The 24,230-nt window shown below is 37.9% G+C and overlaps 1 protein-coding gene across 18 annotated transcripts in view; it reads right to left on the bottom strand.

Moving 5' to 3' along the window:
* LOC108496469 (poly(rC)-binding protein 3-like) overlaps nt 1-24,230 on the bottom strand; it is a 492,944-nt gene that overhangs the window by 282,864 nt on the left and 185,850 nt on the right. For 17 of the 18 annotated variants that reach the window (XM_017813195.1, XM_017813196.1, XM_017813189.1 and 14 more), the window contains one exon: nt 18,291-18,347. The exons of the other annotated variant lie outside the window; for it this stretch is intronic. The gene's annotated coding sequence lies outside the window, so the exon portion shown is untranslated. The remainder of the gene's footprint in view (nt 1-18,290; nt 18,348-24,230) is intronic. 18 annotated transcript variants of the gene reach the window in all.

Below are 24,230 nucleotides of genomic sequence, written 5' to 3' on the forward strand. Positions count from 1 at the left end.
GAATTACAGGCACATCTAAAGGCCCCAAAAAACAGCATTGATTCTCCTTGAGTTTTAGTTCTCCTGTCAGTGATAGAAGCAATTTAAGTAGGTAATAGATAATGTTCCTTCCTAATGGATGGATTGACTAAAGGTATAAATAGCATAATCGGGTCTCCAGTTTCATTATTAATTATCCGAACACACACATACACACACAAACACATATATAAATATTTGATTAAAAAAATCTGACATTTTTGAAACAGCGCCATTTTGATTATAAACATGTGCATTAGCTAATTCTCCCAACACTGGCAAAGTAGGGAGATAAGTATTAATATTCCTTCCTTAGCTGAAGGAAAATCAAGAAACTGCAATGAGCAGTAAGTGATTTTTTCCAAGACCATGTATCAAATTAACATAAGAACTTAGGCGCTGGTTCTGTGCTCATTCCCTTACTTCACGTTGCCTCTAACTTGATTAGTTTCTTATGACTAACTATTAATAATTCTGCATCATGCAATCATCCCTGGGTAAAAGAGAAGTTTATTCTTAATAAATGTCAGGGAATCTAAACAATTTTAGAGTACTACAAAATGTACAATAATCATATTAATTAAAGTGGACTCTTTTTGATCATGGCCATAACCTGATATACCGAGGCAGTCAGTCTCTCATAGGCTCTAATTGCCAGACAAAATTACATTTTAAATATATCAGGAAAATAGAATATTTTCCTGCATTTAGAGTAATTATTTTTCTTCTCTGTCAACTGTGCAAAATTCAAAATAACCCTTTCTACTCCTTAGTAAGCTAAGTAAATAATAATAATATAATATAAAAATCTGTGTAATCAACAGAAGTCTTGGTAAAAAAAGGTAACAATTTTCAGTGATCAACAAAAAACCTGTCACTTGACAGTGAAATAGAAGTGATTCAACTTCAGTAGATCTGATCATCCCAGACAGCTTTTAATCAATAAGTCTCATTTAGCAAAGTACATAAGTGCATGCTTAACAGAATTGGTGAGTTTTGACTCCTCGCCCGCGGTTTCTCAGAGAGGGTCTCAGTCCCCCTTCGGCAGGACGAGAGAGCGACCAAATCTCTTCTCTGAGTTCCAAGGAGAAAAGTCCTTTATTCGAAACTCCCGCAACTTATAAAGTCCAGGGGAAAGGGAGTGGCTTGAGGGCTCTGCTAACCAACAGGGGATACAGGAGGACCGAGGTCCCATAACAGGCTAGGGACTGGGGAGACGACCAATCCTGCTCGTGCAGAGGCGGAGACCACATTCGAGGAGAGGAGACAATATGGTGCCGAGTGGGGGGAGGCCGCGTGGTTACATAGACCAAGGGAAAACTGTACAATAAAGAACGCCAATCATTGCTGCTTTTTCACTCCACTCGATTCCGGGGAGCTGCTGCTGTGATGGACCCATTTCTAAAGTCGTTCTTTCCAGGATTCATAATCTTGGAGTTCTCCCATTCATGCTTAGTATTAGTTTGATACCATCTTCATGGTCATTAGGTCATGAAGACATACCTGAGCAATCTACTGAAACTGGATCTCTGCTATTACACTGTGGTTCAAACCAACCAGTGAAGTAAATATAACATGTGAGAAGGTACATGGGCTCTATCTGCCTTCCTATAAACAGGTAATTTCTTACTGGTTAACTCATGGAACAATATATATGGCAAGAGCTTAAGAGAAGATGCCGAATACAAGACCATCCACATTCTCAATGTGAACATTGGCAGCTACAAACATAAGTTTCAAAGATGACAGAGTTCCAGATTAAGTTATTTCAGGCACAACCCTCACTTCTGTGTCTTTTCTGGTAGGGCAAATAGGTTTTCTTGTCCACTCTCAGATTGCACTCATTTTGCTCTTTTGAAATCCTTATGGAATTATGGAGGGGAAAGCATGGAAACTTAAAAGTTGAGAAATCTTTACAAACACCACATCATGCTGGATAGCTTAAGAGGTTTCACATCTTAAGTTTAAAAGGTTTTGAAAATCACACAATGAAACACCAGTTAGCACCATGAACTCTGCCGGCTCTTTAATCTTTCTGGCTTGCTCCATAGCCAAAACCCCCTTCCCCTTGGCAAATGGGATGGGAAAATCTGCAGCAGCAACTCTACAGCACCAGGCCATTGCCCTGCCTCTTGACTCCTCCTGATGCCACATGCTTCTTTGTCCAGCTTTCTCTGAAGTGGAAGAGAAAGCAAGAACAACCAGGTATGGATGCGAATAGACCTGAAATTCCAGGGACACTTGGAAAAACTCTATAGCTTCTGTAGATTGCCCTCTGAGGAAAAAAAGAAGACTAGTCTCACATTTGCACTCATCCTCCTGGCCCCAGGACAAGTAATTCTGCCTTGAATGATCTGGCCTGTCACTTATGCAGATGGCAGCACTGATGGACTGCTAGCTCTGCCTGTAAATTAAATTCCAATTAACTGTACTATCCCCTTGATAGGCAGTGATAGCCCTCTTCTTTCTTACTCCTGTTCCTAGTGACTATGCCAACACAGACTTGAGGCACAAGCTGCAGTCAGAACATTAAATTAGCCCTTCAGCTTTTTCTTCATTTGCTTTCTCCTGAGGTTGGTCTCAGCCTCGGAAGCTGCTCCACCCTCAGCACTTCACCTTTGACCAGTAGGGCCAAAGCTTTAGCAGTCCCTTGGAGACGCCTCCATTCCACATTCATGAGACCCCACCTGGAGCACTTCCTCCAGCTCTGGGGTCCTCAGCACAGGAGGGAAATGGATTTGTTGGAGTGAGTCCAGAGCAGGGCCACAAAGAAGGCCGATGAGATAGAATACTGTTTCTATGAAGACACGCTGAGAGAGTTAGGGTTTTTCAGTCTGGAGAACAGAGAGATCCACATAAGGTCTGAGAGACCTTATAGCACCCTCCAGTACCTAAAGGGGCCTCCAAAAAAGCTGGAGAGGGACTTTTCACAGGGACATGTAGTGATAGGGCAAGGGGGAACAACCTTAAGCTGAAGGAGGGTATGTTTAGATTAGATATTATGAAGAAATTCTTTATTATAAGGATAGTGAGACATTGGAATTGGTTGCCCAGAGAATTTGTGTGGATGCCCCATCCCTGGAAATACTGAAGGTCAGGTTGGATGAGGCTCTGAGCAACCTAATCTAGTTAAATGTTCCTGCTCACAGCAGGGGGGTTGGACTACATGACCTTTAAATGTCCCTTCGAACCCAAACTATTCCAAGATTCTATGCTTGCATTGTGGATCAATAAGTTGAGTTTTTCAGTCTAATGGCACTGCTTGCATTGTACCTCCACAGAAGTCCAAGGCAAGTTTTTCTTCTGAAAGCACCCAAAAGCCAATATACACCTTTCGCATTAGGCATATTGTCAGTAGCACATAGCTAATACTTCAGCAGTACCCACAGAAATAGACATAGGTTGCTCCAGGCTGAGATAATGGAAAGAATTTAGGGCAAAATTTAAGCTAAAGCTAAATTATGTCTGTATGAGAGAGCTATAAATTTAGACAGGAAGAGAAAGGAGTAGTTACATGATTACGGGTTTTCAATGAAGTAGAGCTTTTTGGGTAATTGTTGAACCTGAGTTTTTAATCTAAAATTGAGGTGATTATTTCATTTGAGTTTTATTAGGAACTATGCACTGTAACAACATCCTCTTTCAGTTTGCAGATATCAGCTGGGTAAGATAGGCGTGAAGACCTAGGATGAAACATTACACCTCACTGAAAATTCTGCATGTCTAATTAGTCACCTAAAGGACTGATTAATTAAGTTTGGCGGGGAGGGTTGCTTCCATCCTATTAAATCCTTCCTGAAAATGTACAGCTATTCTAACATGTGTAATCAGAAGGAAACCAAATTATAGAAGGCTACTACTACAACTATTTCTAAGCTTGCAGAAATCCTTTGCTAGATGCTACATACCACAATGAAATACTGGAATTAGAACTAAAAGGCATTCTATCTCCAGTTTCAAATATCAGAGGAATTTCATTAAATCATAATGTACTTCCAGTTAGATACGATTTTAACAGAGAAAAAAATAGTAATAGCTTTCAGAACTTGCATTTCTGTGAACACCTCAAGTTTCTAAAAAAAGTCTTTAATTTTAATTACAACTGAAAATATTTGCAATAAATACAGATCATACTAGCTAGCGACTATTAAAAACTTTTAACATTTTTAGGAATCTCTGAAAACATTTAGGTTACTAACAACTTACAAAATTTAGACACAGAACCTGATTGGTTGAGAACTAGAACTATGAAATAAATTAAATTCCCATATACTTATTCATTCTCTCCTTAAGACAACAGGTTTGTAGCCTTTATTAGAATCATAATGACTGTTTGTTTTTTCGTTTTGTTTTTGCTTCCCTTTCTAAGTCTGGTACACTCCACAAACTCTCAGACAGCCCTGCTTTTAAAAAGTAAGATTGTCAGGTTGCATCCATGTAGTTTTCAACCCACTCTGATTTTCTGAGCATCAGCCACGAAGTCTTCCCTTGATGGCATATTATGTTTTCCCTGTTAGTAATCTGCAGAATGGGAACAGAGTTCTGATGCTCTTCTTTCTCCCTTACATGGAGAACACCATTTGACTGACTTTCCAAGGAGCCTGCCTCAGCAGGGAGAGCTGATCTCATCCATTTAACACAAGAAAGGGTAGAACTGGGAAAATATTAGCTGCACATTCACCTCTTATTTAATATCAACAATGTCCATTGCAGTATTACCTGGCAGTCAGACTGCTGCACTTTCATCTCTTCATACCACAAAACAGACAGAAATGGACAGTTTATAACCTGCAAATAGGAGTCCTTATAAGCACAACTACGGGGAACCATCTTGGACTGAAAAACATACAGTCAGAATCAGTTGTCTGTGTATATCTTATGTGGCATAAATTTATGGAATACTATATGAGTAATTCATGTCACCACATAAGCTGTAGTGTTACCAGGCATACAAATATGACTGTATCTGAAATATGACAGCTAAAAAAATATGTAAGCATTGACAAAACTACCCAGGAAGTACTTCTTTCCTGTAAAAGTTAGAAGCTAGTATTCTTCAAAATTTTGTAAGCATTTACATTTTTGGTACTAAAGTTTTATAATTATAATACATACAGTATCCTCCAGAACTTTAGCTATCAGACTTAAATGCACCAAATATAGGTGCATTTAATTAGCTATAAGGAAGAAGCTTTTTACAATGAGGGTGGTGAGACACTCGAACAGGTGGCCCAGAGAGGGGTGGTTTCCCTGGAAACAGTCAAGATCAGACTGGAAGGGGCTCTGAGCAGCCTGATTTAGTTGAAGATGACCCTACTCATTGCACGGGGGTTAGACTAGATGACCTTTAAAGGTCCCTTTCAACCCAAACTATTCTATGAGTCTAAATTTAAAGCCTCAAAAGTCTGGACAGAAAGAGGCACAAATTTTAGCTACTGTTGTCACATATCAGTTATCAAACTTCACTGGAGGTTTTTACTTCAAAATATGCCTCATCTTCCCATCAAAAGTGTCTTCCAAAGGAAAAAAAAACCATTAACAAACAATCTTTCTCTCTTCTTTCAACACCTTCTGGGGGGAAATATTTGAACGCTTTTTTCAATTGAGAAATTTTTATGAAACAGTATGTTCCAGACTGCTTTGACTTGATCAATAATCTACTTGCTTTTCTGTTTTCCACTGCAGCTATTCTATTTGGCATAGGCCACTAAATAATCTTCCAAGCCATAAGATGAAATCTCAGAGAAGAATAATCACTACCATAAATCCTGTGTTTCCTTCATTTTCCTCTCAAAACCAAAAAAGGGTTTTTTACCAGTGCAAAGGAATAAAACTGCTGGAGCCACCTCCAGCTTCCAACTCGAATACCATCCAACAACTTTCCAAGTAATTAAATACCCACAGGATTAGTTATGTACAGATACCTAGGGAAAAATTTTTCCTTCTGCTGCACTATGCAGAGCATAACTCCCGGTAGATCAAATCTGATCAGATGAAATAAGAGATATAACCAACCCACCATCCTGCACTCTGAATACAGTCAGTAAAAGGAAGACAGTTGATTTCTGAATAGCATAAGTACCTGACAGGAATGAAAGCAAGGAAATCTCAGTCACCTACAGAGTACCTGAGGCAGCTCTTCACTAAATTCACTGGATATCAGCAACCATACAAGAGAGCCATGGTCGGCTGACTCTCAGATGAAGCATCATCCTTCACTAAGTGCTGCCAATCCAGACCTACGCTCTGGTGTAGGTGACCCACAGCACACAAACTTTTAACGTATTTGCTGCTCAAATTTCCGGGCAGGTCGTGTATTTAAAAAGTATTTAAAAACAAAGAATCAGGGATGCCATGTGTGGCTTGCAGGCACTGTACCCCACTGGGTCCAAGGTAGGTTTAGATACGCACAATAACAGAGAGCCCCATTGCTACTTCTTGCCTAACATAACATACTTTGCCAGTTACTGGCAAAGAACAGTTGAAGACAGAAGGTGCCCAAATTCAATTTTTTTTCCCAACTATTTTGAGATTAACCTTTAAAAATTTCACAGTGGAAGCACTGCAAGTTCAATCTCATTGACAAAAAACTTGCTTTTTTCCTTTAGGCTTTAATAGTAGCTCATGGATCTCCATGCAAGTATAGTAATGAAACACAATCACAATGAATTAGGAGGCCTTTTGCTTTCAAGACCCGTCACATGCATTATGTTTTTTATTAATACTAAGTATACTAATGAAATCAAATATAATGATATTATACATATAAATTCTTTATCCAAGAGCTCCTAAATAGAATAAAACTTCAGTTAATTCACTACAAAGCTAGGAAATCATAATCATGGTTACTTGTTTTGTAAAACTAGAATTAAAAACCTGAAAACTCTCTTCAAAACCTACTGGTTTTTTTACAAGGTTGTCTCAGATATAGTATTTCTTCAGTTAAAAACAAACAAAGAAGATAAGCAAGCAAGCAAGTTCCAAACATACACTGCTTCTACCTTGAACGTGATCTTTTTGCACTGCTTTTTTCTTCATTTTAAGAATGGAAAAGGCATTCTCCAGAGATTGCTCTGCACCCAAGTAAAAGATGCAATTAAAAATCAGTCTTGTAAAACGTTATTGTTTCTCACAGTCAGGATAGCAATTGCAGCCTTTTGCAACTGGAATGTGAATGAGCTCCTACTGTATCCCAAGCAATTTGTTCATCACAAGCAGGTCTCTGTGTGCCCAAAAGGTAAAACAAGTATAGTGAAGCCGATAATAAAGAGAATCAGAACCTGGACTGGCAGGTTAATAACAAATATTCCCTAGTTAATAACAAATAAATTCTGTCTGGAAACACATTCAGTGTATTTGTGATTTTAAGAATTTTTCATGAAACACATACAGATGTTACACTTTAAAGAAAACCAGTTCCCTTCATCTACTAAATCAATCAAATAAGCACTGTAAACAAACCTTAAAATATATTTTTATTTAAAAAAATTATATGTGCATGGTGTATGGCATTGGCAGTAAAAAAAAAATCAGTCAGATGCAATGTCCATTTTTCACTACTCTGTCTCTGACTACCACTATAAGCAACTGACACCTAAGGAAAGAGTAAATGAGTGAGGGAATAGCAGCAATATTTTCTCAACAGTCAAGGGAATTTCCAAGCCAAAGTTTGTGTCTATACCTTTGCTCTGATAGCACTTTAGGGGGTTTTTGACAAGAATTCATTAAATGATTTCACAGCCTGCTTGTGTAAAAGAATTTCCAACAGTTTTAAAATTTTTTGAAAGCTTTCAGGTTGAAGAATTGTGTTTGATGCCCCAATTCGTTGCACCACCATAAGAAACAGAATAAACAGCCTGTAACTTCTGTTCCTTTCCACACTGTTAAGGTATATAAAGGTATACAAAACCCTGAGCTATTGTTCAGATATGTTTCTCGTAAAGTGAACTTCATCTCCTATTTATAAGTTGTCTTGTACTCTTAATTGCTGACCATTTTATTCTTTTGTAATTTCCCTCTTTCTCTTTTGAGAAGGAAACATTCACCAGCATGAAAACTTCAATACATTCACACATCATGGATTTATGTAAGTATATACGTAACACCATAATGACATTTTCTGCCTAGTCTTCTTTCTGAATAGTGCCCAGTTTTGACTGTTGCTGAGTTTGAAGAGATGTTTTCAAGGACCAATATACAGCATTGCACCAAGACCTACTGTCTAAATGTTAATAGCTAATTTCAGAACCATTAATACAATATGTATACTGTAGGCTATTTCCAAATATGAATTAATTTTACTATTTGAATCTGAAATTTCATGTTCTATTTTACTGAAAAATCATTCTATAATGTAAAGTTTTCCTGGAACTTTTTGCCACAAGAGTTAGCTCCCATTGCCCTTAATCATTTGGTCTCATCAGCCAAGTTGGCCACTTCTGTACTATCCACATTTAAACTATTCATTTTAATAATTTGACAAACCTAGCAAAAAAAGAATTAAGCCTTGAAGAGAATAAAGAACTAGTGAGCTAAACATTTTGATAACATATACATATGAGAATGCTTTGTCTTCAACAGGACAGCATCCAATTTCTGCTGATCAAACGGTACAGTAAGAAAACCACACTTCTTTTAGGATTACAGTGCTTTTATAACTAATCAAAAGAGATAAACCCCCTCAAGATTAACATTTTCAAGCAATTTGTTTGGATTTAAAGTAAATAAGTATTTAATCCTGCTTAAGTAAATATGCAGAAGGTAAGTAAAAATAATATTTGAAATGCTCTTGGAGCTATATTAAATCAGCAAATTATTGTAGCTTTCTTTTACTGTAGGATTGTATATATACACATATGAATCCCCACCCCAAATATACAAACTATGTGCTTTCTGAGTTAAAAAGGATATTAAAGATTTGGCTCATTGATGTCCTTTTCCTACAAGATACCCTGAAACGTGGCATTTATCTTGTTTCTGTCATGTTGGGATTGCACATTTGAGAGAATGTGGTCACTGATTTTAATACTAAAGACACATCTTTTTCTACGCAGAAGTGCTAAGTAACTCCATGTGACTATTTTAAGGAGGTGAACCAACCAGCACCAAAAAAAAAAAAAAGGAGGAAAAAATGTAACAGTTTAATCATAATTCAAAGTTAAATTTAGAAGCTACATCACACTCTACCCATTTTTCCAGCTCATGTTTCCAGATTAAGTCCTAGATGGCATAAAGCAACTGAAAAGTTAAACAAGCAGCCCACTTACACATAAGTTACAACACACAGTAGAATCAGCTGTAAGCATGAGATGACAAGATGGTCTCACTCTGAAGGCAGCTCTAGGAGGACTACATAACAGAGCAGAAAAAAATAATTTATGCATACAGTAAATGATCATCAGCTTGCAGAAGGGTCCCCATTAATTTTGCCATTTGATCTTCCATGAATAATTCTAAAGAAGGCCCCAAATTAACCCATCAAGCAAACACCAGGGAAGGATCAAGTTAAAGAACTAGCTGGTGTTCTTGGTAAACACAGGACTGGTACTGCTGCTCAGATCACAGTGTGTAATTGCACTGGGAAATATGAAAGCTCTCAATAATAATGCTTTACTACAATTAAGTTTAAAAGCCAAAAACCAGCACATTTTGGCCAGATAAAGATGTGGTTACAGTCCAGATCTGCAAACAGAGCAGCACTGCAAAGCACTGCACTGATGTTTTCATTCTGAACATGAGATTGGCTCATGAATGCTTTTGTTGGAAACAGGGTCTCAGTTCTTCCAGCTTCCAACACCTTCTGCTGGCCCACATCTCCTACACAGCTGGGCAATTTCATTCTACTTATCAAAAAGACTACAGCTAATTAAAAGCAATGCAATCTTTTGGAAGGCAAAGAAGGGAGAGTATTCAACCTTTCCATCACTTCAAACCCAAATGCTCAGATTCAGTTCTGCTAACAATTCTGGATTAAACAAAAAAATAAAACAAAAATATGCACACTGAATGAGTCCTGACTTGGACTTTGCAGGCATTCCCTATAGAAAGAAGGAAAGAAATATATACCTTTTCTTTCTTTTTTTTTTAATGAATTTAATGAATTACATTTTGGGGGTGATGACAAAGGACAGAAGAGTAGCAAATGTTTAACCAGGAAATCTCTCAAAAGCTTTTTCAGTTTCACACTGCTCCAGTACCCCTTCTATCTGAATTATCTTGTCTGTGCATTTTACAAATTTCTTGGCTGTTGTAATGCTCCCAGACTGATAGTGCTCAGCAGAGCCAGGTAGCAGTAGGGCCTCATTGTGCCAACCACAGTACAAAGCACGATGGCAGATGTTTGATCTGCCCCAAATTGCTTATAATCCAGTGGCCGTGACATGTGCCTTAGTGGTGATAGCACAATCATAGCCATCAAACGGGCCCTTCTCCAGTGACATTGCTGCAATTTCACACAAAGATTTAAAGTAACATTTATCAACTCCATGCATAAAGGTTTTATTCTGAAGACAGTCAAGCATTTGAAATCTCTCCACTGACTTTTCAGGAAACCACACGTTACCCGGGCTCCAGCTCTCCTCTCGCCAGCGCAGCATACACAGAGCCAATGTGCTCCACAGCCCTCTGGAAGCTGTCTAGGCAGAGTCCTTTTAGACACAGTTATTTCATTTTGAAAAAGCAGCTGAGGTTTTTCATTTCCTGTGTGGTATTTCTACTCCCAAATTGCTAGTGATCATAATTTCATGAGAAGCAGTTTAGAAAAGGAAAAAAAAGATAAAAACACCCAACGAAATCAAAACCCCAAGTTGGCTACTTTCTCTATGTAGAAAATAGTAAACGGCAGAAGTTGCTTGCTAAATATCTGAATTTACTGTGACATTAAATAAATGCCTTTGTTTTTTCTCCACCTTCCAATTTAGAAATAGTATCAAATTTTTTGCATGTTTTCTCGTCTGCAAGTTGGGACCACCCCGTAATCCTTAGTTTGAATGATTCATGAACAGCAGTGTCTGATACATCACTGCTTAACCACAGGCTTGCCATTTTTATCTTGTATGCATAACTAAAAATAGATTTTAAATGACACTCGTACAGAGGCAATACTGTTTCCATCTACACCTTGTCCTCAAAGAACATTTTTGCCCCTCCAGAGTTAATTTGGCATTCAGACAAAAAATGTAAAGGAACTGCTTAGCAAGGAGGAAGCAACTCCAAAAAATTGATTTTCTTAGGAGGAAACTTCTGTTCTACTGATGGTTGGTCCCTTTCAGAAGATTTTCTCCAATCACTCAGCTCTACCCTTTGGCAGCTGGAGATGGTGATCAGTTAAGTCTCTCTTCAAGCAGTAATAACTTTTAAAATTTTTTTATCATATGAAAACCAGATATATGAATAATGGACTGCTGCTTAGCACCTGCTTAATTATTACATTCAGGCTATATCTCTTCTACAGGCATTTTTAATTTATCTCTAAGAGGATTTATGGGATGGATGTGCTATTTAAAAAACAGATGAAGAGGTCAGTGCAGACCAGGGTATTTCATTTCAGCGTTTACAATTATAACACACACTGGAAGTGATGGAAAGATCTCAGAAGACCAGCAGATTTGTCAAGTGTCTCCCGCATGCATTTTCAAGGGGGGGTAATGGAAGACCAACAGTAAGTATACCAACATTGTGCAAATTAGAAAGACACAGATGGACAGCTCTAGCAGAGAATGCTACAAAAAAAAAAAAAGAAAAAAAAGAAAAAAAATCCCACAAAGAAGCACCAGATACAAAATTTATTTATTTACTACTTGCGGTGAGTTTCACCAGTGAGCAAGATCAGCTTTGCTAAATGGACCTTGTTTAGAATGAAGCCAGCTTCACTCTCTTTTCATAGTTAACTTTCAACTGCCACCCTTTGATGGCAGAATTCATTGAACTTGTGTCTGTTTTTAAAAGAAATGCCCCTTCAAGCATTACCCTTTGACCAGTATTATTATTTCTATCTGCCTCAGCAAACACAAAAAGAGCACTTTTGATGCTGTCATACTAGAGATTGGGCTGCGTAGGATGAACAAGGAAAATACAAGGACACCCTATTAAACCTAAACTCCACGCACTGACCTGGAACCAGGGCATTACTGTGAGAACTGGCGCTCTCCGGGAAAACCACTGCTCATTTGAACTCAAGCTTGGAAACAAATCTCTACAATGAACTGAAAACCTAAGGATTTGCACAGATCTACTAATACATGTACAAGCTATACTATATAGGACGCATCCCAACGGAGAGACAGCATTATATAACTATTGTAAAAGAAAAAGGAGTACTGAAGGGAGAAGGGGAAGAAGAAAAAGGGGAAGGGAAAAAAAGAAATCTGAAAAGTAGAGAGACAGGGGATGAACTAGTAGAGAAGAGATTCAGTGGTTTCATTTTCAGTAGTTTCATTTTCACTTGGCTCCCCAGGCCTTGGTAAAACCTATAGTACAGCTGCCTATATTTAGAAATGGATTTATTCCTGCAGGTTTATTCAGTGATTTGAACTGGAAAAAAATTCTCTTACTGGGGGAAGAGAAAGGGCAAGGTTAAAACATCCTCTTGTGCTGTTAAGACTGAAATTATATTTCAGAATCAACTAAGTCAGCAGTAGAATAAGACAACCAATTTTGAATCAGAATTTGGAGGTAAATACAATTACATAATTTCAGCATTAGTGGTTGGAAACAAAAAGGCAGTCATTTATTTCTTCATTTGTTAGCAGCTCCAGTTTCTGAAAGATAACTTGGTTCCCCAGATACAGTTGGCAGGAAAGTCAGATTTTCAGTGTGTGAGATACCATTACTCTCATTCCCACCATCCTTGCCACATATTTACATGAGAAAAAAAATCCAAAAAGTCTTTGTAAATTACCAACAAACCAGAAAATCAAACAAATTTTTATTTTAATAATATAGTTAAATATAATAGAGTTTCTGACACAAAATACCCTCTATTATTTGGCTGGGCCATCTTTATGCCAACTGAACAATAGAAAATTGGGATCAAATTAAGAGATGCTCTCAGCTACATGGTACTAATTCAAAGGTAAAGCATGGTTGGAACAGGAAACTGCCTATTAAGCTTATGAAAAGGAGAGATGTATTCTGAGGGGGAGAGAAGGGCGGTTACTAAAATGGAATCTGAGTGGTCTCCTGGAAACTTTCACGGGGAGAACACCGAGCAACAAATGTCCACTATGGATACAAATATGTTGTCAAGTTGCTGTGACAGATCCATTATGGGTGAGCAGCTTAGCAAAATGAACTCGATCTCAACTGTCTCACAATATAAATGCCACAAGCTCAGAAGGACTTGAGCTTCCAGTTCCCCCATCCCTTCCTCTGAGGTTAGCAAAAGTGAGTTGGCATCCAAGAGAAGCAGCAGGTCAAAGAAAGCCTTATGCACAAGAATAATCACTCTAGGAAAGACCCTCCTGTCACAAACCAAATCTACCACACTGTGAAACTACACATTTTCAAACACACATGCTCCCACAGTTGCTTCCTTCTTCTCTAGCTGAAGAAAGGAAACTTCAGTGCAGTTACAGACAAAAAGTCATATATTTGTTTGCATATTGTGATTTCTCAAATTATACCAAAACGTAATAGCACAAGACATTTTTTCCTACCAGGAAAAAGAGCACAAGAAGGATAATGATCTAGAGGTGGTAGCAACATCAGATTTGTAAAATGACATTTCCTCAAGGTATTAACAGTAATACTTTCGAACTCAATCTATGAGGTATACATGTGACATGGGCAAGTGACAGCTAGAGCTTTTAAAATGTATTCAATTTTCAAACACAGAATATTTTAACACAAAGTTAAGTTTTATGATAACAGTTAAGGTCACATTAAAATTTTCGATCACACTTATGTGATTGTTCAGGAAAAGGCATTTCAGCATATCTTTAAGTCTTATTAAGGTCTCAAGAATGTGAGCCTTACAGTTTGCTGAGCCATGGCATGAGCCACCAGCCAGACTTAAAGGCTCTTCAGAACAACCACAGTAGCAAGCTGTGGACTGAGAAAAGGTGAATCACATTATCTCCACTATTAAGGAAGATTTCTCTCACACTGTGATGAATTTATTAGGACATACAATAATTTACAAGATATCCTGTTATTTCTTTACTTTAAAATTACTGCTAGAGCAGACAACAAAGTTTTATAGAAGATCTCTTGCTAATTCAGTATAGTACAAGCATTGCCACACACGTAGACCTGAATGCAGGGACGGAAAAAAGGCTCAACCAAATACGTCCTCCTAGACAACATGAAGATAGACTAAACTGCAGTAAGTGCCCTCCTTGTAGGAAATACAGTTTATTAAAATCTAACCCTGTTTATTAAAATCTAACCGTGGCCTTGCTCCAAATTCCATGTTTAATGCCACAAAACAGAAAGAACAGCAAAGACTACCTCCTGGCTGATGATCAGCTAGCTTAGTATGCTGCTCCGCATACTATTCTGACCCTGTGGCTCCCAACCTTAGCCAAGTCCAATGGTAAGTTTCCTGCTTGTGCCACCTAGCCAGCACTGCGTGGCTCATTCATGTGGCTAGGATTCCTCAGTTACATCCAAGAGTTAGTCAACATTCATCATAAAAATCAAATACTTTTTCACATAGTTGCTTAAAGTCACCTGAGTTATTCAGCGACCGCTTCCACTCCCTGTTCACCCCCACATTTTTTAAAGCATTCAGTCCAGTGTTTACTACAATACAGCATTTTAAGACCTATGTACCTTGATACTTGCAGGAGTGAGTACACTGGCACCAATTCTAGCTTTGGAGGCTTTTTGAGATAGAGAAGAAGGGCTTTTACTTTTCTTAAACTGACCAAGTCCTCACTAGGAATGATTTTTTTGGTTTCTTTTGTCTGTTTTTGTTTGGGGTTTTTTGTTTGGTTTTTTAATCACAAATAATTATATTATTGTCATGAACTCTGATTAGGTATCCAATCTAATAGACTATGAATTTTGCACCTTAGTCTCAAAGGACTTAATTATATTATTAGTACAATTTGTTGAAAGTAAGTGGTCCCAAATTTTCCGGTCTGCCCATATTAAATGAAAAGAGATATTAACTTATGGAAATATTTATGTGAACTAAGTTACCATTGTCAAATGGTGACCTTATGAGACTGGATAAAGAAATAGGCATTAACATAGACTGCTACACTGCCATGAAACCAAAGGAGAAAAATAATGAGATATAAAGCAGAATAGCATTAACTAAAAACCAAACAACCCACACATAAAACAAAAATAATAAAACAGTCTCCAGTTTCCAGTATTTACTACACATATAATGTCAAGTTGTTATTTTTACTGACATCTTTCTGAGCCTCTGCACGTTGCAGTGCCCTCTAATAGAAGCAACACTGCCAGAACAGAAATAATCTCATTTTCACCTCTGTCTCCACTAAAAGTTGATCTTAGTTTTTTTCAATTCCCAATTTATCTCTGTGTGGAACACTATCCAATGTATGGCTGCTGAACCATAAATAATGATGTCACTGTAATAAATAATGCTAATAATCAATTTAAAAGCAAAGTAATATGATGACTAATTTTTAAAGGTGAGTTTGCTCTGAGTTCTTACACATATAGTGCATGTTCACTGCACAATTTACCTCTCCCATATATTTGAACTACATGTGGATGATGCTCCTTAATTTTCTTAACAGACCAGTTGTCAGCATTATTCCTTAACAGAGAAGCAACTTCTCACAAATACCTTCAGCAGATTCTATTCTCTTCTGTCATCCCTAGAGGACCTGTCTGAACCTGGCCATTACGGATTCAACTTCATTCCCTTTGTCCTTGTGCTCTGTTCAAGCCATACAACTGGTAATTAAAGCAGAATGAATCAAGATGGGGAGCTACCATCACAACAGGTAATTAAGCACTAGAAACGACAGAACCCAATCCACTGAGCCAGGGATAATGAAGGATGTTTTTCATTGTGTTTGTTCACTTTCTCACCTCCATCAGCTCCTCATTGTAGCTCCTCCATTATAATGTCTGCTACTGAGCTCTCACTTTCGTGCTCTTCATTTCTCTCTCAGCCCCATATTTCCAACTTGCTGGAATTTCCTTTCCTGAAACAGTTACCTGTGTGCCTGCTTCCCCTTTTCAGCAAATTGCTGTTCCTCTTGCAACAATAAAAGTCTCTCTATCCCTCTCCCCACATAACGAGCTATATACACATCAAATCTACTGGCTGACATCTATATTCCTGGTGCTCTTTTAAAACAGTGATTATGCTACCTCAAAAAAATTTAAGTGTGTTCAAGGCTTGAGAGCATTGTGTATGTATTACAGACTGTATTCTCTCAGTCTTGTGTTTCCAGCTTCAGCCTATCTATACTCTGTTTCCTCAGGATCAGACCTTCCAAAACACTGGACACTTGCTCCTGACACATTTAGGGAAAAATTGATCCTCTTTGCACAGCCTCTTTTAAGGGAGGATTTATTTATAAAATACCTTGATCTTTTATGCTGCAGAAGAGATACTCACAAACACAAGCACACACACAGAGAAGAAAACCTCTACTGAAAATGTGAGCTCATGGAGTGTTCTCCTCTGAGATGAGTCCTTCCCTTTCTGCAAGGAAGGAAAGATCCACAAATTTCTGCAGCACCATTTTTCCTTTTTCTTCTTCCTACAAGTAAGAATGGATTTATCCAATCCATAATGAAAGGCTACACAGCAATGGAAAAAGATATCCATTTGATCCAGTGTTACCAATCACATTTACATAAGATACACATGCAACACCAATTTCTCTCAAGCACTTGTGCAATATGAATGCACCTCCCATTTGAGGCATTCATGATCAGACCCCATTAAGTGTCTGCCTGTATAATTAATTGCAAGGTATTACACACACACAAACTAATGTTTCATTTTATCTAGGAAAGGATTAGTTTATGAAATATAAATCACAAAGTACTGACGTTTTAGAAACTGCTTAATCTATGTGTGATACATAGGTCTGGATGGTAAACTCTTCTGGTCCTAAAAATATTATCATATTTTTTACCTTCCCTGTCATTACATTTACTGTCACTTCAACATCCCAGTGTTAGTCTGGTGCTACCAGACTACCTTTGCCTTTGTATCAAAAGGAACTAAAAATGCAAGTTAAAAAATCCAAACATATCTGATACCTTGAAAGAAGTGATGGAATTAAAACAGACTGAAAGGAGTTAAACTCTCTCCTACATAGCTCCGTAAAAAGAAAACTCTGAAGTATCAACATTGAAGTTCTAGAAATTTATCCTTATGTTCAGTAGAGAAAGCACTGACAGTTTTTCCTACCTTCATTTTTAAATCCTAACCATAAAAAAGTGAATGTAGACAACAACATATTTTGTAAATAGGACTCAAAATCCTACTAGGCATATATATCTTGGCTTGATTACTTCAGAAAAAGTTACCCTGCAACTTGAAAAATTACATCATTAAGGAGTCTCCTAAACTGGATTCCAGAGATGGGAAACTAATATCTTTATGTCGTTTCCTTTTTCTTTTTTTAACATACTTAGAAATTTCTACTGCAAAAGAAATTTTGTATTTATTTGTCGGATTAGCTCTATACCATTAAATACACTTCTCCATAAGGCATCTGTTTTATTGACACAAGCAGTGCAGAACACTCCCATTTGTCTACCTGCTTCTGACTGCCAAAACCCTTCTAGGAATCATTTCCATGGTGGATGTCCCTGTGACAAGGGGTTTCTAGAGCCTCACACTAGCTTAACTGAAATCTTTTCACATTTTCTTCACCATTTCTCTAGAACTGGAGCAGCCTCACATATTTCAGTGTAAGCAAAACTCCTGCTTGGTCACACCACTGTTTCGGGATTATAAGACTAAACCAGTCTATAGAGGTATGCCCTAGGTATAGAACAGTTACCACAAATAATAAAATTCAGCAAAAAACCACAACATAAAACTCTACCCTTACCTTAGTCTCTCTTTTATGCACTAATGACATGCTAGGATACATTTTTTACAACACTGCCCATCTGACTAAATAGCTGAAAAGAAAACAGTGCCACTAAGTTATTTAGCAATGTCCATCACTAATATACCCAAACACTTATCTATTGTTTTATGAACACATGGGCTATGCCTCAGTTACACTAGATTTTCTGAACTCACTTACACTAGCATAATCAAGATCAATATTTTTCATGTGGTGATAATGTAAAAAGATGTGTCACATTCAACTTACCTATCACATCAGATGTTCACGAGCCACAGTTCTGCCTCAATCTGAAGAAAACTTGACCTGTTGAATATGAAGCAACACATTTTCACTCATGATGAAGGCTTGCACTCTTTAGAACAGGCTAACAGGCCACCAACTTTTGTGATGAAGAACCAAAAGCACTTTAGCACTAGAGACAACTTAGAGTCCCAAAATTTGTTTCCATCTTCTGTTGCAATTCAAATACTTACAGATAACTTAGATTTACCAGTCAGTACCCTATGTCATTTTAATATTTATACAATGTTCACCAGGATACAGCATTTAGTTTTGGGAAGTATCTCAGAGAGATGTACAAAAACCCCTGAAGGCTACTGATTGTTAAAAATTGGTACACAAAAATTCTTATGGTGCCCTTTGAACAAATCTGCAAAGACCAGAAAACAAAACATGCTATTCTTCCTTTACTTCTGCTTTTCATCTTTTCTCCTTTCTATATATTTTATCTCTCTCAGAGTAAAGTCAAAAGAAGGGAGGAAAAGAAAGGAAATGGAAAGAAATAGTAAGGACTGTTGGGGAAATGAGGGGATTCTTTTATGCCAAAAGTACCATTATATCAAGTGCATTTTTATAAAAGCATCTCTCTGAAAATCGTAGCTGTCAAGTTTTTAGTTTTCTTATACTCACACAACCTAACTGAGATCTTGAACAGTTTTGTTGGAATTTCTTGATCTGTAAAGCAAGGCAAACAGGACTCTTTAGTAGCCTACATTCACTAGAAAGTAGGCAGATGTCAGAGGTGCCCAATACTCACTAATGTATGTAAAATATATTCCTAATGCTAATATTATTGAAAAGAAAAGAGGTCAAGCTTAAAGTCTCTACTAATATGACAGTAATATAACATTAATTTTTATTAGCTAACTTTGAGTTTGAGATGACACAGTACACAATCTTCTGGTGTACAGAACTGTAAGTGTGCTATATTAGTTGCCTCCCAAGTGAAGCACAAAACATGAATTTACCATTACTGACTTAAATTGTTTCACTGACTCCACTTAAGCAACACAAGAAATCTTGTTTCAGACTAAGTTAAGAAAAAATATGCCAAGTCAGGATCATTTAATCTATGACACCTCATACTGATTTTTTTATGCAATATCTATTTACATGGGCCTGTCTATTTTTCCCTTGGTCACATGAATGCAGGAAATTCCACTGCATCAGAATGAGATCAGTAAGTAAAGGTTGAATCCCATTTCTACTCAGTTGAGTGGCAGAACTTCCACTAACTTGATTAGGAGCTGTAGCAGTGCCTGAATGGCAAAAGATATCCTGCATGTCCCTTTTACTTGCCTTGGGCTAGAATTATATCCATCAATATTTTAGGATATAAGAGGGAGAAAAAAAAGAAAAAAAATTCAGTTATTTGAGAGAGTTGAAAGAGGGGATTATTTCCATGTTTTGTTTTGTGGTGAGCCACATTTACTCATAGCCAAGTACAAACAAGAAAGTAAAAACTAACACTGTTACATGATGCAAGGAAAAAACCAGCAATCTGCTTTGTACCAGGAAACTTCCTCTGGAATAACACTGTCACACATGCTTGCATGGCATAAAAAGGAAAGAGATGCAGACCATCAAGTTTCTAATATTGCCTGCCAGCAAATTGCCTTGTCACACACTTACACCTTCCATATGAGAGAAGAGTTACACAGCCCTTTGTGCTGATTTGCATCACTTGTTTGCTATTACAAAATATTCCTAGGGAACATTTCAATTAGCTTCAAGCCAGCTGGACAATGCTCTGCAGCTCAGATTAAATGTATCCACTGCTTTCAAACAAACAACTCAAAGCTGATCCTCCACCCCTGTCATGGGTTTACTTATTCTAAAAAAAACAAACAGGAATTTTCTTTCCCCTGCTGCATGTGGGGGAGGGATGTTGAATGGAGAGGACAGTTTTCTGCCTTGGGTGATTACCTACACAAAGGAGCTGGCTGGCAGAACTACATTCCAGCCTGATAGAGGCTGAGGGAGGGGGGAGGAGTTTTTCTCCTCTCCTTGCAAATGCGGGGCACTTCACTTTCTGCCTTGACAGAGACAAGGTGTGTATGTGTGTCGGAAAAGCTTTGAGGCGTTTTTCTTTTGACCTGGTCATCTGGCTGCACTCCGGCCTTGGCTTGCCTGTGTGCTGCCCTGTCTCCAGCCTGAATCTGCTCAGATTTCATCATAGAGTTTGTGCTCACCGACGAACAAAGGGGGAGTCCTGTCTACAGCCAACCGCAGACAGCGGGAGTTTAGTGGGAAAGAAACCGCCCTTCTTTCCCCCTTTTTCCCCTTCCCCTCCTCGGGGTGCGTGTGGGGAAATCTCCATTTTTTGGCTTCCCCTGCGGTCCGGGGCCCCCAGGTGGCGACCAGAGCCCAACAGCCCCCCCGCCGACCAACACCGAGCACTGCAGGCTCTGCACCTCCAGTGATCCAACAGCACTCCTGACGACAGTGATTAGAATTGCACTAGAGGACAGAGAAGTATCAAACTGTTTCCTTTTTTGAAGTGGACTTTTTGGGTATAGGATTATTGTTTAGTTGTTTTTGTGTTCTTTTGCTGTTCTTGCCAATATACATATATCCTTTCATCAAGGGTTGTTATTTCTTCCCTTTTTCCGTACTTCCTCGACTGGAGCCTCTTAATTTCAGATTTACAATTGCTGAGAGAGAGGAGGTTGGTCTACCTCATAACTCATCCTCCTTAACAAAACACTCCAATCTCCTTAAACTGAGACAACCTCCAACCTTGTGAACTATACTTTCCTTTGATTTACATTTCCTGTGGCTTGAATACCTTTGAAGTAGTATTTGCATTAGGTCCTTGGAAGCAATCAAACCTCTGTCTTTGAAACTATTAGGAGTAGGAAATGAAACTAGCTCCTTTAGTCCCCTGCTGTTCTCAGAAGGGTCTCTCTCTACATTCCTCTGAAGGTGCACAATTTCTGTGGACTTTAGTGGGTAGTCCAGGCATTTGAGCAGCCATGACTGAGAAGGGTTTCACAGCTCTTCCTATGAGGATATCAAAACATTTAAAAGGCGAGTGGCAGGATAAACACATATCTACCTAATCTTTATAATCTATTTGCTAAAGTTTGAAGGGAAAAGATTTTTTCTTTAAAACTTTCAGATCCATAATATCTTTAAGAATATTACTCATCATGTTTTCGACCTATAGTGCCTTTATTTGTATTTTTGATTAGAGGAAGGTTTATGTATCAACCTCAGTATAACGGAAATATATTAGCAACCTATTCAAGCATAGATACGTATGTTTATCTAGATAAAAAAAATTACCTTGAAAATTCACACAGTAAGTTTAATACACAACACCTTTCTTCTTTTAATTTCAAATATTGTGTTTCCTCATATAGAGAAATGAAGTACCATTTCCTTTTTTAGATCAAGATGGAGTTCATGACTCAACCTTCTCTTTGCTTCTTTCTTTCAAAAGACCATCACCTTACAGTGCACAACACACAGTTGTGCAATACTAATGAGGGAAAAGGTCCTTGAGTGAATCCTATTAGATGTGCTCTTTACTGTTTTTCTGCAATATGGCTGTTTACAATAGAGAACATTTTATCTTTGGACTAAACTGTCAGAGTAGGAAAACATGCAAGTCACTCAAACCAACATACAATTTCTTAAAAGAGTTAAAGCTTCAAAAAAGAGTTGATTACTCAGTGAGTGATACGAACTATTTGGCATGCAGTATTATTCTATCTTCCTCTTAAGGTTGTTTTACATTTACAGCATATGTGTTATTTTATTCTCCCTCCAATGGCAATTTAAAGACCCTCAACTTTAAGTTATTATTCCCTAATGTCTGAGACAAGACATTAACAGCAACAGTTCAGATATCACAGCGCCTCTAAAGACACAGGCTTGGTCAGCCACCGCTCTGGCCCTGTGCAGAGCTTCCCAATAGGCAAGTCACGATGGAATAAGCGGAGCAAAACTAGATGTCCTAGAGAATAAACTGCTACCCTTCATGGAAAGGACAGACAGACAGTCATGCAAAGCAAAGACAATGTGGGACTCCTGTGGTGGAGATCACCCCGTCTGTGGCTCTCAAGGGACTGGGCACCTTGGGGAGATGTTGCTAACATGAATTTTAAGAGAAATCCCATGACACTGCCTCTCTTTTATGCCACCCCATAGGGTCATAAAACCCTGTAATTTAGCAATTCCTGTGTCATAGCTATGAAGCATAAGGAGACAGTAACTCAAAATTGAAACAAAAAACCCAAAACACATGTGGAAAGATGAGCTCTTGATTTAGGTTCTAACTTCAATTTTTTGCACATGATATAAGGCTGCACACCCTACTATAGCGATCAACCAGGACAAATTTTCACATTGATCTGTGTTCTAGCCATGAAATGCTGTAAGCACTAGATAAGGATTAATTCTTTCATCCAGTGCACCAGGAGACCACTGGGAATTTATCTGAACGGAGAGAACTTTAAATAGAAACAAAAAACGGAGTGTTGATTAACATAACTCAGTATTTTCTTTTTAAATGTAATTGAGGAGCTGAAAGTTTGGGGATCTGAGTTATGTACTCCTTGTGCACTCAGAAGATACAGAACGAACATGAGCAGTGTAAGCTTTTCTAAGGCTGTTTCCAGCCGAAGTTCATTATCTATGGACTTCTGGAAAAGAAAACCCAAGCCCACAAACCAAACCAACTACCCAAATGTAAGAGATAAGAGATTGTCTAGTTAGATTGTGTAGATTCGCATAAAGGATACCCCCCCCCCCCAAAACCTCTCTATCAAACCACTGTCATAATGTTGTAAGACCATTTTACAGTGGAGCCAGTGAAGACTGCTCTATGCTCCCTCTGTTCCTAAAATACTCACTTCTTTTTTTTCTTTTTTTTTTGAATAAAAAGCAGACAAAATCAGCCTTACCGGAAAGATTGAATTTCATGGCTGGCATTTTGGAATGCTTTATCTCTAAACTTTAAAAAGACTAAATAGTTTTAAAATGGTGTTACAAGAAGATGGACCTTGTTAATTCACTAATGTGACTCTAAGAAACATTGTGAGTTAACACATTTAGATAAATGAGCAAACAAGGCAGAAGTGGAGGAAGGAAAACAGCTCTGAAACACGGCTCTGCATCGCAACTACCAAAAGCTAAAACTAAGATACAGTTGCTAAAGACATGATTTACATACATTCAAAATATTTAGCTACAATTACTCATACTATATTAATATTTTCCAGTATAATAAGTGAATTTATGCAATTATTGTGCAGAAAAATTTCAGATGTAGCAAAGTGAAAGCTAGTGATGCAAAATGCAGTAACTTATTAAGAGGCTGATAGCCAGGTACCACGTGCTGGAAACAGTGATGCAGCACCTGTACCATGCCAGAGCAACCCCGCAGAGGAATGATGAAACCCATAGGAGCCTTGCATCTATCAGGCTCCTGTGAATCACTTAAAGAAGGAATGAAAATTAAACACACCACACAGAATTACAAAATCAGACTGGTGCTAATGACGTGCCAGGAGCAGCATTAAAATGGAGCATTTAAAAATTCATGTGTGAAATAACAAATACAAAAGTGTCTTGAGCACATGTGGGCCAGATACTTCATGGTGTCAAGCTGTACTCTCACAGAACCATACTCAGAATATGGAGGCTCTTCTTCAAGAAAGCTCCTTATTTATACTGTTCTTTAACAACTTGCTTTAAAAGTCAGGTGGAGCTCTAGATGTTCAAAAAAAACAAAAAACAATTTAAGCACATAAATTTCTATTTATATATATATTTGAATATAGATTTCTGTTCCAAACTTCTGCCAACTGTTAAAAGTTTGAGACTGGACCACTATATGTGTTGTAGATCTCCACATCATAGAAGGTTCTTAGTTCTGTGGCTTTTCTTCTTTGCTCATAA

The sequence above is a fragment of the Lepidothrix coronata genome, unplaced genomic scaffold, assembly GCF_001604755.1.
Source record: "Lepidothrix coronata isolate B3197 unplaced genomic scaffold, Lepidothrix_coronata-1.0 Scaffold40, whole genome shotgun sequence".
NCBI classification, from domain to species: Eukaryota; Metazoa; Chordata; class Aves; order Passeriformes; family Pipridae; genus Lepidothrix; species Lepidothrix coronata.